Raw genomic sequence first — 19,073 nt, forward strand, 5'->3', positions numbered from 1 at the left:
ATCCATATTCCACATCGCCTAGACCGAGTGTCGCTTCTCCTCTGTCTCGCTCTCTTTCTCTAGCTCTCTCGCTCTGTACTCGATGAGGTCGCTGGCGAGTGACTGATTGACAGCGTTGTGCTCAGCGATTATGGATTGTAATACATCTTCAAAGTTCTTGTATCTCACGGATGTTTATCTTTCTCGACACTGTGTTGCCCTATATTGACTTTTAATTAACGCCTGCCGGAGAATGTTTCAATTTGAGACGCCAAATTGAACACCTCAGCAAGGAGATGGGCAATTAGGTAAGAAAAGTAAATAAATTAAATAAGAAATTGAAAAGGAAATATAATAAATAGAATTTGTAAATATTATAAACATTTAAGAAATATACATTTAATTTTAATTTCTGAGAAATCGTAGTTAGCGAGAATAACAAGTGGAAGAAAACAAATCCCTGAAACTAATGTCAGCTGGAAGGATGCGAGCAAATGCAGGTGCTCTGACATTATAGGGTTGCCTTCATTGACCTTTGTCAAATGACTCGCTGTGGGATAGAAGAAGGTCAGTCACAACCTGCTTTTAAAAGTCAAATGCCAAGAGAAAAGGATATGTCGTTTAATCCACTTAAATAACGTAAACAATTGTCATAAATAAACTGCTTATAAGGCATAATTTAGCTAATGTCTTTATATACTATACTATAGAAATGAGGTAGATAGTTAAACCGACAGCCAGCTAATAGAATCAGCAAATGTTGTTCTAATTTGTGTTTGTTTAATTTAATGGACACTTTCAGCAAAAGAGTGAAACAATTTTCTTAAAAAAAAAAGCAAGCAACAGAAGAAAAACAATAATGGAACTGGCCATGAGTGAAACAGAGTGAGAATTGAGAGGACAAGGAAACAGGAGTAATGCGTAAGCTCAGCCAAGTCCATTACCAGAGCCAGGCATCGATTGATGGCTGCTCAACAATGGCTGGGGGAAATTAACCAATTTATCTTTGTTTTCTACACACACACACACACACACAACAAGAAACATGAAACAAGAAAAGGAAAAAACTAAAAGTCTGGAGAAAGGAAAAAGTTTATAATAAAAAGCAAACGCTGAGGCGAACCAAACAACAATCGCACGACACAAAAAAAAAGGAGAGAGGGAGCGAGAAAGAGAGCTCCGCCAAGTTGCTTTTGGCTGCGTAGGAGACATCAACAACGACGTCGACAATGGCGGAACCAGAAGGAGCCCAAAAAAATAAAAAGAAAAACTAAGAAAAACACCCAGTAGAAACAACAGGCGGGGCTGGAGCTGTCCTGAAAGGATTCAGCCATTATATTTGAAAGCATCAGGGTGAAAGCAGAGACAGGGAACTGGAGGGGGAGAATTGGGAGAGAGCTTGTCGCCAACGTGTGACACATTTCTGCTTTTAAGGAGGATTGCATTTGTTACGCGTGCGTTGCTCCGTTACGGTTCAACGGCAATCGATCAAGGGTAAACATTTCGGTTGCCAGTGAAAGGGCTCGAAATTTAGTCAGTTTGAGTGAGTGCACTCATATATTACGAGTAGCTGTCGCTGTCGCTGTCTCTTGTCACTGCTGCTATTCGCTTTTTGCATTTGCTGCCGTGCCACATGCGTGAATGCGGCAGCACACGCATTCCAGCCTGTGTGAATGCAAATGGAGCGATCTCCAGCGGTGCCACGCAATGTTGCATGAAATTTGCCGAGTGACCCAGGCACACGCTTTCACTTTCACTTTTGTTTTCCCAGAAGCTGCCCTGTTTAGGTTTAGGTAGCTGCTGCCGCTGTGGCATTAGGCTAATGTTATTAGGTCGACTCTGTTACGAGGCCATGCCTCATTTTGTTGCAGATGTGCTGACAGGCAGAGTTGTTCGCCTTTGCGTGTATGCAACCGGAATATTACGTGTCGCACTTCAAATTTCCTTGCATCCTTTTAGCAAACGTTGAATTTGTAATGTACCATTTGCCTCTTACTCCGTCATATCCTCGTATCCTGGCCGCCTTGTTGTCCTTTTGCCTTTTGCCGAGCTGCTGTTGACACACAACACACATGCTAAACAGTGCCACACGCCCACACATGGATGCTGCTGCTGCTGCTGCCACAGTTACCACTTCTTCTTTGCACTCACAACATTCCAAATGACTTTGGCATGGCTCACCGCTCTCTGTGCATCGAAAGCGACGCGAAGCTAAGGCAAAAGCTAAGCTGGAGCTGAGCTGAGCAACAGCTCAGGAAATTAAAAGCCATAAATCTTGGTCCCTCATAAGTTTACTACTGTGTCCTCGGGGTGCGCAACCGGCCGCGAGCTTTTTTTTTACACTCTGACGGAATTGAATCTCAGCTGGCGCAACAACAGCAAAAATAACGTCGTTTGCTTTTTAATATCATAAGTGAGTCGCTGGCATGCAACATGTGGTTAACTCCAGGTGAGATCGGAAATAAGTTTAAGTTACAGGAAATAGCAAAGTTCTCTATTTTGCTTTATTGGAAATTCCTCTTTAATGGAGAGCTTACTTTCTTAATTCTTCAATGAAAAATACATTTCATTATAAAAATATATATTTTCTAGTTTAAAGATATTTTATCAAAAGTTTCGTTCCATTTAATTTTCACTTTTTTCTTAATTCACAATAATTACATTATAAAGAAATATTTTATTTTTTTAAAATATTTTCATTTGAATATTCGAATTAAATTACTTTTTAATGACTTAAAATTAATTAATGTACTATGAAATACGTATTTAAATACGTATTTTAAATGTTTCAAGAATGTACATTTAGAAAACTTATAATTTTATTTGTCCCTTATGCATTACTTTTATTTTTTTTTCGTTTTTCTGAATTTGTTTTTAAATCACAGAATATAGTCAAGTTTCATTTTATTTCAATTAATATTGAGCTTACTTTATAAAGTTTTAAATTCAAAAATAAAATAATAATGAGATTAAAATATATTTACTAGTTTGAAAATATTTTTATAATTGTAAATTTTTTTTTAAATATGCATTATCTGAATTCCTTTTTCATTGTGTGTTTCTTTCTTTTAGTCTGCACGTAATATAATTTACTCTCTAATATTGTTGGCAATTTATCAACTCAATATTGAAATAATGTTCTTTATAATGTAAAATCTCACGACTCAAAAATTCTAGTAGTTCGCTACAATTATGCTAAATGACTTTTATGCTAGCTTTACGTTCGTAACCTTGGGCAAAAACATCTTTAATAATGAATACTTACATGTTTACCCATATTTTATACCACTAAAATCGTATCTAATAACGCTATCTTTTAATTTTGCATTTGACCCCCTGATACAGCAAGATTAAAGAAGAAGACACACAGCGGCAGAAGAGTTTGATGGAGTTCGCAATGGTGCCAGCAATTTGGTGCCAGCGGCCATCATCATCATTAGAAACTGCGAAAAATCCTCCAAATACGACACAACTCAAACTCTGCGTGGCCATCGGTGGCCTTAAGTCGTTTTTGATGTACGCTAGCAAAACGCCACGCAAAGGCAAAACTCTAAACGTCAGGCAAGGGGCAGAGGTGAGGGGAGACATGGGGAAGAAGACAGAGACTGAGGCAATCAACGAAACGCGCTGCGATCTACCGCATAAGGGGAGACGGGTTTGTAGCGAAATCGAGAAACGCAACAACATTTATTATACACGCACTTTTGCGGCATCATTCGATGATCTGCAGGTGCCGATTAAGGCACCGACTCCGACTCCGTCTTGGACTCCGACACAAAGTTTTGTGGCAACGGCTGCGGCAGGTAATGCAACTTTAATTGTTGATCAGTCGTTAATTGTGGCAAATTACTTGTACGGGTGAAATTGCAAAACAGACACCAAACTGACCAAAAAAAGGAATTCTTTAATTGGGGTAATTAATGGCGACGCTTTTGTGGCCTACACTTGAAAGATTTGCACTAATCTATCTGGCAATCTGGTAAAAACTGCAAAAGGGAAAAATATGTGCACACAAGGTATAGACTTAACATTTATTAAGTGTAAGATTGATCCTTCATGTTTCAGTCTTCCGGTTTTTGAAACATACATTTATAATTTACACGTCTATCTATGAAATGTTAGCTTGAAATGCAAATGAACAATAGAATTGAATGTTACTTAATGAGTGGTATGGAAAATTTGCTAGCCAATCTTTTAGTAACTGCAAGAAAGTAAAAATATTTCTGTTCAAATAAAATACAGCTCTCTTTTTCAATTATTAAATTGAATGTCAAAGTTTTAGATTCATTCCAAATATACATAAAAGTAAAGTAATTGTTAAATCTCTTCATAGGAAATCAGAAGTCTAATTATCTATAATTAAATTCTACTAAAAATCCATGTGTGCTTGGCAAAATTGCTTTAAAGACAATATTTAAAATTGTCAATAATTGCATTAATTGACATAACTGTCGCACCTGTTTCTAAGAGATAGTATTAAAAACAAGTGTTCGGAAGATAGAAGCATCTCAGATGCTGCGGAGACTTCTGACAATATTTTTCTCAAGCGTCGATTAAAGTGAAATGCAGAAAGCGTCAAAATCGCAGCTATTTTACGCCAATATCCTGGATCACAAAATATCGAAAATGATATACAATTTACGAAAAACAATTTCATTTTATGTTGGGTTATCAAATTAATTCGCTTTTAGCATTAAATTATATGAGTGGCGAATCGTTTGACAGGCCATGTCCACTAGTCATATCAAAGCCATGCAAAAAGTGAGCGTATTCGTGACCATGCAACATGTTGCAAGTTGCCACAGAGGCACGGAGTCACTGTGCCATTCTGCCTTGCGCCACGGAACCTCAATTATGGATGCTCTCCAGGAGGAGCCAAGTTGTGTCGAGCTCCTTGCAACTGGGCGTTTGTCCGGCACTCTGAATTTTAAAAGCTCATTAATATTTCAACGCATATTTAGATGAGAGGCTACTGCACAGGTGTGTGTGCGTGTGAGTGTGTGTAAGTGTGTGTGTGTGATTAACAAGAATGGTTGCAATTACAGGAAATTGCTTCCTTGCGCCTTCCTTCCGCTTAAGTGTGTGCGAGTAAGTTTATTATGCGGCTGCACTTTTTATTTAATCACAAATTTGATGCATGCAAAATGAAGATATTGCTTGCCTCAATCAACGGCCCCTCTTCCACCCCCCACCCAACCACTCTTCAGCACTCTCCGACTTTTTACAGGTGGGGGAAACTGCTGCTCATTTTGCAATCACTTTAAAAGCCATAATAAGGGTGAAATTTTAATGACTTCATTGCGAGCTGTCCAGCGCCCGAAGTATAGACAGCCGACGGCAACCAAGTAATACATATATGTAATATAATATACTCTATATCTATATATATATATATATATATTGTGGCTGCCTTTTGTGGCTGTTGACATTGCCCCATTACTCTTCGATGGGCAGTGTCCCGGAGTCCATTTAGTGCGTGTTGCGCTTAATTCGCATGGAGTTGCGCTTGTTTTACAGTATAATTAAAAGAATTTTATTTTAAGTGGCTTACAATTTTCGTTGGCACAGAGCAACTGTTCAACTGGTCAAGTGGCAGTTTGTGGCAGAGTGCTGCAGTTTACAGCGCCATCTTGTCATGCAACCAACACACACACATTCAGAATGCTGTCGCACAATCAAAGAAAGAAATGCCTGCGCTTATCTTGGATGCCATTAAGGTAGCCTCATCTATTGACAGGTAGAAAATTTATCGACTGCATTCACGTTCGGCACCCATTGCAGAGCGGGACAGAGGTCAAAACTGGTTCTCAGCTGATCGCCTACTGTGAGGTCAATGGCTGACTTTTTATATTTTGTGATTTGGGTTTCGTTGTTTTTGTTCGAGTTTAATTACAAGCGCTTAGCAAGAATGTGCATCTGCATGATTTGAATAAAAGGTTTGCTTAATTTGTGTAACCTTCCGAAAAGGAAATTATTTAAATCAAAAGAACGTAATAGGCTGCTCATGTTTGAAACTAAATCAAGGTCTACGAACTCTTTTATCAAGTCTTTTAAAATTACATAAATGTAAACACATTTTAATTGCAGAAATAATATAATTTAAAAATACAAACTTATTATAAAAGTTTAAAATATTATTAAATAAGAAGAAAATAAAATGCAAATAAATAAATTCAACGTCAGCATAATAATAAGATAGCAATCTCAAATGATGAGCTTTTAATATTTCAAAGAGTATCGTTCGATCATCAATTATTCTCGTAATATTTCAAACTTCTTCCTCTCACTAATTAATTAATTTCTATTATTATTTTTATTATATTATTTCCCACTCAATAAAAATAAATGTAAAACACTGAATCATCTAGTGGGGCGCAGTTGCGTTTAATAAAATGTTCCCGAACTAATTGAGAGTAATTATTATCACCATAATTAAAAGCGAATTAAATTTAAGCACAAGACTCACACTAATGCATATTTATTGATAATTACAATAATTATGCAAATGTGCAACATTTTCACGCAACACATTGCCAGCCAACTTTCAGCTTCTCTCCATTCCCATTCCCCAAAAACCCCTTTTTATTTAACGATATATATTTACCTTTACACAAAGTGAATGCACTTGACGAACTGACTGACTGATTGACGAACTGAACGGGCTGACTGCTCATTGTGAGTTCCTCAGTCAAACTGTAGAAATTAGCAGAAGGCAAAAGCGAATGCAAAAGTCAAACTGCAAATTGGTTGGAAAGGGCATGCAAATTAAATTGTTCAATAACGAACCTTACAGACCTTGAGTTCATTTGCATAGAAATATATGAAAATGTTGCTAGATCGACGATGAGTATACCCTGTAAATGAAATTACTAGAATTTCATAAAATTATTTAAAATACCTTATAAGAAAACAGTTAAAATTGCCTCCAAGGGATATAGGTTTACATTTTCTACGATAACTTATAATTAAATGACTTTAATTTCAAATTCAAAAGGATGGAGTTATTGATGGTATTAAGACTATATTAATATTCGTGTATTTCGTTAGTGGAAATACATGTTTCTAGATTTTTCTAGGCAAACTTTCAATTTAATAAATGTATTTTACATATATAAAAATTTTAGTTATATATTATTATTTTCGTGTACATCTTCAGTTGCCTTAAGTTCCAGCTCACCCTCTTTGCTCTACACTTTAGTACAGGGTATTTTAAAGCGTAAAATAAACGAGTTTAATTCGCAACAAGCTCTTACCTAAGACATATTGAGTCTCCAGGTAGTTAACTCTCTATACGAGAGTCCACAGTTAATCCAGTGAAGCGTAAACAACACGCAACATGTGCTTTAAACTCAATACTTTTGAGAAAAAAATATACTCTCTCTTTCTTTCTCTATCGTCTACTGCTCGTCCTTGACATTTTCCGGATGTGTTACGCGTATGCAAATATTTGCGCTACAATTGTTCGGCAATCCTTTGTAATCCTTGCCATGCCATCGTCCAGGGCAAGTCAATTGTCATCGATGACCGTCATAAAACTTCTCCGACCCCTCCCGAATGCACGGGGTGTCTGTTTGTTTTGTGTTTTGACTCCCGACTCTCTGACTTCCTGACTTTCTGACTTTTGAGCGTTTATCCTTTTTTGCCGATTCTCGTTGCTCTTGATTTATGACATCCGACTTTGGCGGCCGGTTAACTCCGTTGGCCATGTGTATTGCATTTGCTCAACAAACAGTTTCAGTTTCGATTTCCATCTTGACACAATCAGTTCATCAACTGAAATGTGCTGCTGCCGAGTGAGTAAATATTCTTTAAGAACTTTGCGTAGTATTAGTTGTTTTAGAAATAATATTTCTGTATTCATTCATATGATGAATGAGAACGCAGAGTAATTTGTCTGTGCGTGTGTGTGTTCATGGTAATCGATTTCAATTTCATTATAATACTCTTCAAATTGAATATGTGAGGTCAAAACAATCATCTGGCCGCAAGTACGATTACAACTACACAACAACAGCCATTTAATTATTTTTCATAACCATAAACGAATTCTGCTAATGGAAGTTTCGTTCATTTTAATCGACTTTGAGTAGCGCGTGACGATGATCGATTTCAGTGGCAGGAGCAGCCGAAGCAGCAGCAGCAGAAAAGAAGAAACCACTGACAGGATGATCGCTTTGCCAATCGAGTTGGCCACTGCAAGAGTCACCCTCTTCTCCACTCCCCTCTATCATTCCCCTATCTTGTGCAGCGTTCGACACACCTGTTTGCTCCACAAAGGCCGTGACTGCCCCATCGTTTCAATGGATTATTAATGATTGCCAATCGATCGTGCAGCGATCGCGCGAATGCGCCTATAAAAATAGCCACATACCATTTTGTCTGGTAGCCACCGTTCCGACCTCGTTCTCTGCACCTCCTCCCTCTCCTTCTCCTTCTCCACCTCCATCTCCTCGATCTCCGATCCACAATCTGACGGAGAGACGGCACGAGGCGTTTAGCGTTAACGTTAACTCAATCGACCTGTCATTTGCGTTTCAGTTGGCTCCTCGCATAATTGCCACCGTCACTTGAAGCTGTTCCCTGGCACATCATTTATCAAACGTAGCAACCCAGCAGCCAAAATGCCGCGTTCTGGCTATTTTTAGTTAGACTTCTTAAATAGTTGAAGTTTGAAACTCCATCGCCTTAGTTCTAGTCCAAATTGTGCACTTAGAGAAAATTTTAAGAGTTTAGTCTGAATGTTTATATTTAACTTTAAAACGAAAAATCGTTTTGCATTTTTTAAAATTTTAATTATTAAAAAATTATAAATTAATAATCTTTAATTTGAGAACTTATAAATTTTAAAACAATAAGAATTCTACAGTGAACAATTTTAATAGTATTTTAGTCTACCATATCCATTTTATTATCAAAACAACTAAATTGAAGATAAAGTTCTCGTTTTATTTTTAATTTTGAATTCATTATATATTTTTTGTATTTATTTTTCAATTTTGAATTCATTATATAAAATTTGCTCAAATTTTATATTTTTAGAAATCATTTGTGTTATTTATACATTGAAGAAATATTCTCTTAAACTAAATTTTAATTTGCTTAAGTTTTTTCACTTTCTGTTTTAGTGTTTAGTTAGATTAATTTCTTGTATTTAAATTGTTATCAATCTAACTCAATTTAGAAAATATTATTAATTGGTTTTAACCATTTACTTTTACCATAAACTTTTCAACGATTATTTTTGCGAGTGTGTTAACTGAATTTGCATTGACTGTTGTATTCGAAACCATTTATCAACATTTACTAGAAATTAATTACCACTCGTTCGGTTCTGTCTTTAATTCGATTTGTATGCGATATCTTTGGGTGTGAAACCACGTTTCGAGACGATTAATCATGTGCGCAGGCAGCACCATCGAAATCGAAATCGATCAAACAATCGCAACGTATTCTTCGTTTCAGTGTTGGGTATTAGTAATCGACTCACTCGGCTTGTCGACATGAAGTCTAGTAAAGCGCAGTGCAGGAAGGATGCGTGTTGTCTCTGGCATTGCAGACACGGCGGTTCCAACTTCAACTCCAACTCCAACGCCCTCTTTTGGTTAGCCAAATGGGTGGCCTCTGCCCACGCCTCTGTCCCCTCTTCTGTGCCAACTCTTTGTGGCTCTGTCATCGGCACACTTTTCAATTGTTTATGTTTTGGTTTTTTCGGGTTGTTGTTTTTAATTTTCGGCCATGCGTTTCAAGAACAGAAACAGAACTTCATTAATTTCCCCTAACATGCTGGCCAGTTACCCAAACTTCGGACACAGTCCTCGAGCCTCGGCTGGACGCACGTTTAGCACATCTTTTCAAGGCATTCATAAGGCATTCATTAATTCAATTCCAGCAATTCCGTCTCTTCGCATTCTGTTATTAATGATGTTCAACAAAACGGCTCCTTGTTGTTTTTGTTTTGGTTAATTTTCTTTGCTGGATGGTTCCTTTTGGGCCCTGTGCCCATCGATGACACTCGCTGCCCGCGCTGTTGATTTGCGGTTGATTCCTGTTTATTTCACAGTTGTAATACATGCTCATTGGGCTCAGGTACTTTCCTTTTGCCTCCTGCTCTGTTATTTTCCAATTCAACCTCAGTTAATGCTGTCTTATCATTACGGAATGTTGAATGATGTCGAGTGTTTGTTTTGACATCGAATGTTCTTAGGTGCTTGTTATTATTAAACATTTAAGCAAGTGATTAATGATTTTCCAACTTCACTGCACCGCCCTCTCAACTGTATATTGACCTGTATAGTGTTTTGATGAGGAGTCTTGAGGATAATGGTATTTTTAAAGAGCGTAAACTGCCCTTGAACAGTTTAGATTAATATAGAAATTAATGCAGAAAGGCGTGCAGGGAGAATTGTACATTTATTTTCAATAGATTGAAAAATGTGTTTTTTATTTAAAGCAGTTCCAATATTAGCATATTGAGAAAAGCGTGCACACGTTGCTTAGTCAGCTAATCAACTAAACCCCAGCCAATAAACGCACCCCCCAAAAAAACAATGGAGGCGCTTGACATGAATGCAAATATGTTTGTGAATCGAAAACACTTAACGCAAACACATTTAGTGATTCCCTTCAACTCGATTCGCATACATGCGGGCGAGCTTGAGGGGAGCGAGAGAGCAAGTGCCCTTAGGGAAACGCCAGCCAGAAGCCAATTCTAATTCCGAGAAAATGCTTTTCATAAAAAAATGAGGGAAACAACGAAAATATTTGACATCAAATTCGTCAAACTCATGCGTTCTCAGCCGCCTTCCGTGTGTTGTGTGGGAGCTGTGGGCGTTGTAGTAGGCGAGGGCTGACTTTGCTGGCAAGTGACTTTAAGCATAGCCCACAGAAAACAAAACAAGAAACAGAACAGAAACGCAGCCAGGACTTTCTTGTCCTTGCCTTGGCAAAGACAGGCAGACTGTCGTCTGGACGGACGGTCGGACAGGCGGCGCACTCGCTCCTGCCATTTGAGGCTGAAATGGAAAACGAAAATGTCTGACATTGACAAATGTCATCCGTCATTGCGAACACAAGATTGATATAGATTGGAATGTGACACAAAAATACGCACAACTTCCACCACCACCATCGCTATCACCACCACCACCATCGCCATCGCCATGAGCCACCAGCCCCTGTAGCAAGCAAAGACACAATGGCGGCTTCCCATAGCCCCTGCCCTGCCCTTTTCCTCGCCGTTTCCCTTTGCCTTTCCTCTGTGATCCCATACGACGCACAATTGTGCGTAGCTGGCGATGGCACAAGATGACGACCGCTGATGAAAAACGTCGTCGACGTCGTCGCTGTCGTCGTCATCGTCGACGTCTGTCCGTCAAGTCACCCTTGTTTCACTTTCTGCCAAAAAAAAACAACAACACAAAAACCAACAATGGATTCCTTTTCAGGGATGAAAGCTGCATTTTTTCACGCTTTGTTTTTTGGGTTGCTTCAAGAGTTTCTTATTATCTTAACTACTGGGAATTTCTCATGAGCACGTAAAAAAATAGTTTGAAGATCGGTAAATTAATAAAGAAATGTATTTGGAGAATGCAAAGTTGATTAACGTAAAGATAGTTCACAGAATATATGACATTCAAGCATTTAATTTGTGTGAAACACCTGTTTTTATTTGGAATTTAAGAGCCTTGAAGCAATAACTGTGAAAGCAAGAGCGAAATACGGAACAAAAAATAAGATAATCAAATATGAAATAAATAGAATAAAAAAAGGCATCATACAATAAATCTCTTTCCAAAAATAAATTAAATTCAAGAACTAATTGTATTATAGATTGTATTAGAGATGGAAAATAATATTTTTAATATATTAGTTTATTATTTATTATAATTTAAGTATTCCATGTAATACTCGAGAAAATTACAAGGCTCTAATTTGTGTGTGACATCTGTTATTTTTGAAAATTTTAAAAGTCTTGAAACTATAGATTGAGGAGTAAATTTAATTATAGAAAAAATATGGAATAAGTTAAATATGAAATCGCACCATGCAATAAAAAGTAAAATAAACATATTGTGACAACAAAAGTAAGTTAAATTTTAATAAAAAAATTAGTTTTCAATTTAATAATAAATATTACTCAAATCACTTGTTCGCTTTAGATCAAATGCAGATCGATCCTTTCACAACAACTTTTCAAACTTCCCCTCGATGAGAATAGCGGTTTTTGTGTGTGTGTTCGCGGGCGTGTGTGTGTGTGTGTGCGAGTATTTCCTTTTGTAGCTCAAAGTTTTATGTGCGTGGCACATAATAATGGTGGATTTTCTTTGTTTGACGTTAATTTTTTATTCTTGTTGCTTTTGTCTCAGCTTCTTGTGCTACGTTGTTGCCCTGCTCGCGAGCTGCACTTAAGTTTATTAGAAAGAACAAAGCAAAGCTCTATAGGTGGGGATGATGGCAGGATGGGGTAGGAGGAGGGATAGGAGGCAAATGGAGGCATCCCGCTAAGAACGTTAAAATTTGATAAATTAATGCTTGCATTAATCTTGTGCTGCAACAATTTTTACAATTTGCATTCTGCTGCTGACAACGCGTTAGCATAAAAGTGGGGAAAAGGACAAAATCTACTTTTCCAGATTGCAACCGAAAATAGTTTGGGCAAATGAAAGCAATGTCTCCCTCGTTGCAAGTTACGAGTTCGTATAGCAAAAGTTTGAATCAACTTTTTCAACCGTGCTGAGCGCTCCCCGAATAATAATCAAGTGTTAATTATTTTATGGTTCTCAAAAGTTAAAGTTTCATCAAGCTCGCACCGCAAATCATCATTCGAGATACGCATCGATTTGCTGTTGTTGCTCTTCTCGTCTCATCTCGTTGCTCTGTGTTGGTTGGCAACTTGAAGCGTGGGAGCAACTGCTCATTTCCTTTTGGCAACTGTAATGAAACTTCCGCAACTCCTTGCTGTTTGGCTGTGTGGCAGAGTCCAGGCAGCTGGAAAACTAATGCGCTGCCATCAGTTGACGATGGCATTCAGATTAAGCTGCTGGCAATGAATGAACTCGATGCGGTGATAAAAACATTTATCAAACAAAAAGACGAATAATCATTCGTGCCAAGCCACGCGGCACGATTGCTGCTACAGGCATTACCCTTTCCTATTCCTCAAGATGGAGCTTCGAGCACGAAGAAGGGGGGGGGGAGAAATATCTTGGACTGGGTTTGAGGTAGAGTCTCAGAGACTGTGTCAATGACTTAAGCGCACGTGATTAAATAATTTGTATGCCACTTAAAAATCAATTACATTGCTATTTTAAGGATCGCATTAAGCATAGCAAAATAAATAAATAATAAAGAGAGGAAATGAAATTCTAAGCGCCATATGTTCGAAATTAATAATAAATATTTTACTAGACTTAAACTAAATTAAATATATATTAAAAGTTACGTCAGTGCGATTATCAAATTGCACTTAAAAAGTAAACTAAGCGCTCCATAAAACAATTCCGAAAAGAAGACATTATTTTAAATATTATTAATGCTTTGTCTAGAGGATTATACGCCTCATGTTAACAAATCGTGTTGTCTCCAAACATGGATTACTCACGAACACATCGACATACCTAGTGTTAAGCAAAAGCAACAATAAGAACGACTCACAATCGGACACATCCGAAACCGAAACCGAGACCTTTCACGAACAAGACAAAATACATAATTCGGAACAAGATCTTCGCTTTAGCTTGTCATTAGAGAAGGCGAACGGGAACGGGAACAGGAATGTTGGGGTCTTGAGAATGCGAGAGTCGAATATATATATGCTGGGCTCCAGTGACAATGGTTATTAATCAGTTTCCGATAATGCAGCTGAGCGAGACAAGAGTTTTGAATAAAAACACTCGCAGACTACTCGCCGCGCCCCCGCCACAACAACAGCATCGCCTTCTTCACTGAGTGTCGTCTCGCCATTGTCGATGATCTCAGAGAATCAGACACGACGTCGAAGTATACGTAATACACATAGATGAGTGCGAGTACGAGTATGAACGAGATGTGTCGCAGTCACACTTTTGCTGTTAATTAAACGTGGCGACTGCACGCCTGTGCCTCATGCCTCATGCCCCATATCTATGTGGAGGTAAATGGTTAGGTAGTTGCTGCTGCAATCTTCCTTGAATGCCGGATTCATGATAAGTGGCATGCGGTATGTGTGAGAGACCGAGACCGTCGAACTATTCATAGAACGGCTGCCATTGGACCTTGCCATCGTTGCCGGCTCTTCCGGCAACTGATTAATTGCACCCAGCGACGCACTTTTGACGCCTAAGTGGCAAGAACTTGAACGATCTGGTTGCAAGTTGCAGCAGGTCCGAGAATCGAATTGAACACCAAACATCGTTTTAAAGATAATTCAATTGAATTCCTAAACAATAAAGATACTTAATAGTTAACTCACTTCCTTAATTCAGAATAGAAAAAAGGTTTGAAATTACTTATAAAAAGAAAGAAAAAAGTAACAGGAAATATGTATTTATTTAATAATAGTAAAATTTATACAAAGTTTATATTAGTATAAAATACGAATATTTAAACATTATTAGCATCACACAATTGTAGAAATAAGTAACGTCTAACGAAAGGTTATTCATATTTTATAAACATTTAATTGGCTCAGTCAATTTCAGTAACTTCAGATCCAGGAATTAATGTCTTTTTTCTTTGAAAGCTAAGAAAATATTTATTTTATATAATATAATTATCTATAATGAAATAGACATATGCACTTTACCTTAAACGAATAGATTTGATCACTTCTTTTCTCAAGATAGTTATAACAAATAGAAGTACACCTTGTAGAGAAAGTATTGGCTCAGCACAGTATAAAGTTGAGTTATTAAAAATTCCGGTAATTACAAAAATGGTAAACAATTTGTCGAGAATAGAAGAAGCACCTGTAAAAATAAATAACCGGAAGAAAAAGAGGAAGCTGAAAGAAGAAATGAGAGTTTACTATTGGAAAAAAAAATAACACTTTATTAACATAGTTACTTGGCTTTATTCTTTATCTGATCTTTAATATCGGTCCTATTGAATTCACGAGCATTCCGAGCATTTTCCAAATAAATATGTCTTCCCGTCATAATCGCTAGTATTACATTAATCAATATTAAAATTATTGCTGGCCCATGCACGAATATAATTGCACTCCAGTCATATGCTAGAGATAAAACAAATTATTTCATAATAGTACAGATCGTAATTATTAATACTTACTAATTAAATAGCAACTTAGCAAATTGGTTTTTGTTTGCCATTGATTTGATCGACCAATTGAAAAAAGTTCATCAACTGTAAATGAAATTATTACTAAGCCACTCGAAAATAACCAGACAAACTTATTGAGTTTCGGAAAGCCTGCTTTCCACGTTCCATATGTGCTAAGCAATTTCCATATGTTATAGTTTATGGTCAGGAGCCAAGCATACGTGGCAAGAACAAAAAAGTAACTGAATAAAACTAAGAAAAATGATTAGGTTTTTAGGTCTCAGTTTACTACTGATTAAACATACTTATTAAAACACATAAAAGTTCCGGTAGAATTATTCCTAAATGCAAATACAATACATCAATCGATCGCAATGTGAATGTGATTGTTTTACAAATCATATAACGACTGCAGCATTTGTTGTGAACCGAATCATTTCGTGGCAAGTATGAAAATAAATATATACCAACACTTAGCAGCATAAAGAAAACCGATATACCGCGTGCTATAAGAAATTATATAATTTAATTATAATACATAATTGTGTAGTTAAAATAATGCTTACTATAAACATTAACCACATTTGTCGATACTCCACAAATATGAGGTTCAATGACGTAATGTGGCACATTCTCAACTCTCGTCAACTTTAGACAGTAATCCGACTTGTTCATAGTTACTCCTGACACTAATATTACAAACTCTTCATTCTATAAAAAAAAAATAAAATTCATAATTCAATTACCTACAAAAAAAGACTTAATAGTTATTTGCTCTTACCTCCACTCTCCATTGAAAGGAACTCAATGTACCTTTAAAGCTAAAATATCTTTCACAATGAGTTTTAAAGTTATCTTTTATCACAAATTTAAAGTCCAAGTAATTATTTCTCTCATTTTCATCAATCATATTTATCAATGCAACAAACGCGGTTTTTTTATCAATGCACATTTTCTTGTTCACAGCTAATAACTTTTCTGGATTGAAGCAAATATCGTCAAGAGATAATCTTTCAAATTGACTTTTATCGATGGTATAAAAATATTCACAATCATCTTGGATCGCAGCAAACGTAGTTCCAAAAATGTTAAGTATAATAAAAGCACAATTTAATTTTCTCATTTTTATATTTATGGAAAATAAATATGATTAAAATTATATCTTGATCTTCGCAAGTAAAATTAATTTAAATGTTCCGTGTACTTTGAATATCCAACGAGAACTGAAAAGTCGAAGTTGAATAAAGTTTTCAAGCATATACGAAACATATGTGTACAATAATTTCTTATCAATTAAACTATAAAAGCTAAATATTAATACAACTACAGCGGAAACTAAACCACAAACAAGTTTCATTGGTATTGTAATGAATGTTTAGCAACGATTGTTAATATTGTTTTACAACTTTATATAAATACGGGCAATTGATGAAGTTGTATATTTCATTTCATGAATAACTTCAATATAATTCATACAGAAATAGTTATAATTTTAACATTCTGATTAAGAGGTATAACAAAAAAGCCACAAACGCCTAAGTGGCAAGAACTTGAACGATCTGGTTGGAAGTTGCAGCAGGTCCGCGAATCGAACTGAACACCAAACATCGTTTTAAAGACAATTCAATTGAATTCCTAAACAATAAAGATACTGGATAGTTAACTCACTTCCTTAATTCAGAATAGAAGAAAGGTTTGAAATTACTTATAAAAAGAAAGAAAAAAGTAACAGGAAATATGTATTCATTTAATATTAGTAAAAATTTCTACAAAGTTTACATGAGTATAAAATAGGAATATTTAAACATTATTAGCATCACACAATTGTAGAAATAAGCAACGTATAACAAAGGTTAATTCATATTTTATAAAACATTTAATTGGCCTAGTCAATTTCAGTAACTTCAGATCCAGGAATTAATGTCTTTTTGCTTTGAATGCTAACAAAAATATGTATTATATATAATATTATTATTTATATTGAAATGGACACTTGCACTTTACCTTAAACGAATAGATTTGATCACTTCTTTTCTCAAGATAGTTATAACAAATAGAAGTACACCTTGTAGAGAAAGTATTGGCTCAGCACAGTATAAAGTTGAGTTATCAAAAATTCCGGTAATTATAAAAATGGTAAACAATTTGTCGAGAATAGAAGAAGCACCTGTAAAAAGAAATAATCGAAAGAAAAAGAGGAAGCTGAAAGAAGAAATGAGAGTTTACTATTTGCAGAAAAACTAACACGTTATTAACATAGTTACTTGGCTTTATTCTTTATCTGATCTTTAATCTCAGTCCTATTGAATTCACGAGCATTCCGAGCATTTTCCAAAGAAATATGTCTTCCCGTCATAATCGCAAGTATTACATTAATTAATATTAAAATTATTGTTGGCCCATGCAGGAATATAATTGCACTCCAGTCATATGCTATAGATAAAAACAAATCATTAGATATTGGTACAGATCGAAAGTATTAATTATAGTATTATTATTATTACTAATTAAATAGCAACTTAGCAAACTGGTTTTTGTTTGCCATTGATTTGATCGACCAATTGAAAACAGTCCGTCAACTGCAAATGATATTATTACTAAGCCACTCGTAAATAACCAGACAAATTTATTGAGTTTCGGAAAGCCTGCATTCCACGTCCCATATGTACTAAGCAATTTCCATATGTTATAGTTTATGGTCAGGAGCCATACATATGTGGCAAGAACATAAAAGTAACTGAAGAAAACTAAGAAAAATGATTAAGTCGAGTAATTACTTTTCCACAGATTAAACATACATATTAAAACGCATACAAGTTCCGATGGAATTATTCCTAAATGCAAATAAAATATATCAATGGATCGCAATGTGAATGTGGTTGTTTTACAAATCATATAGCGACTACAGCATTTGTTGTGAGCCGAATCATTTCGTGGCAAATACGAGAATAAATATATACCAACACTGAGCATCATAAAGAAAACCGATATAGCCCGTGCTATAGGAAATTATATAATTAAATTACAATAAATAAATATAGTGTAGTTAATGTAATACTTACTATAAACATTAACCACATTTGTCGATACTCCACATATATGAGGTTCAATGACATAATGTGGCACATTCTCAACTCTCGTTAACTTAAGGCAGTAATCCGACTTGTTCATAGTTACTCCTGGCACTAATATTACAAGCTCTTCATTCTATACAATTTTTTAATTAATAATTCTATTCCATACAATAGAAGACTTAATAGTTATTTGCACTTACCTCTAATCCCCATTGAAAGGAACTCAATGTACCTTTAAAGCTAAAATATCTTTCACAATGAGTTTCAAAATTATCTTTTATCACAAAATCAGACTCCAAGTAATAATTTCTTTCATTTGCATCAATCATATTTATCAATGCAACAAACGCGTTATTTTTATCAATGCACATTTTCTCATTCACAGCTAATAACTTTTCTGGATTGAAGCAAATATCGTCAAGAGATAATCTTTCAAATTGACTTTTATCGATGGTATAAAAATATTCACAATCATCTTGGTTCGCAGCAAACGTAGTTCCGAAAATGTTAAGTATAATAAAAGCACAATTTAATTTTCTCATTTTTATATTTATGGAAAATAAATATGATTAAAATTATATCTTGATCTTCGCAAGTAAAATTAATTTAAATGTTCCGTGTACTTTGAATATCCAACGAGAACTGAAAAGTCGAAGTTGAATAAAGTTTTCAAGCATATACGAAACATATGTGTACAATACTTTCCTTTCAATTAAACTATAAAAGCTAAATATTAATAAAACTACAGCGGAAACTAAACCA

The 19,073-nt window shown here is 35.7% G+C and overlaps 2 long non-coding RNA genes across 2 annotated transcripts; both read right to left on the minus strand.

Moving 5' to 3' along the window:
* Window positions 1-14,650: 14,650 nt before the first annotated feature.
* On the minus strand, window positions 14,651-15,107 carry LOC133835898 (uncharacterized). Its single transcript, XR_009893654.1, has 3 exons — window positions 15,022-15,107; window positions 14,762-14,959; window positions 14,651-14,698 (listed from the first exon to the last, which is right to left on the minus strand). It is a non-coding gene; the product is annotated as an uncharacterized LOC133835898 (long non-coding RNA).
* Window positions 15,108-17,790: 2,683 nt separating this feature from the next.
* LOC133835897 (uncharacterized) lies at window positions 17,791-18,822 on the minus strand. The gene is made up of 4 exons (XR_009893653.1): window positions 18,512-18,822; window positions 18,300-18,444; window positions 18,036-18,236; window positions 17,791-17,984 (listed from the first exon to the last, which is right to left on the minus strand). It is a non-coding gene; the product is annotated as an uncharacterized LOC133835897 (long non-coding RNA).
* Window positions 18,823-19,073: the final 251 nt, after the last annotated feature.

The sequence above is a fragment of the Drosophila sulfurigaster genome, chromosome 2R (assembly GCF_023558435.1).
Source record: "Drosophila sulfurigaster albostrigata strain 15112-1811.04 chromosome 2R, ASM2355843v2, whole genome shotgun sequence".
Lineage (NCBI taxonomy): Eukaryota > Metazoa > Arthropoda > Insecta > Diptera > Drosophilidae > Drosophila > Drosophila sulfurigaster.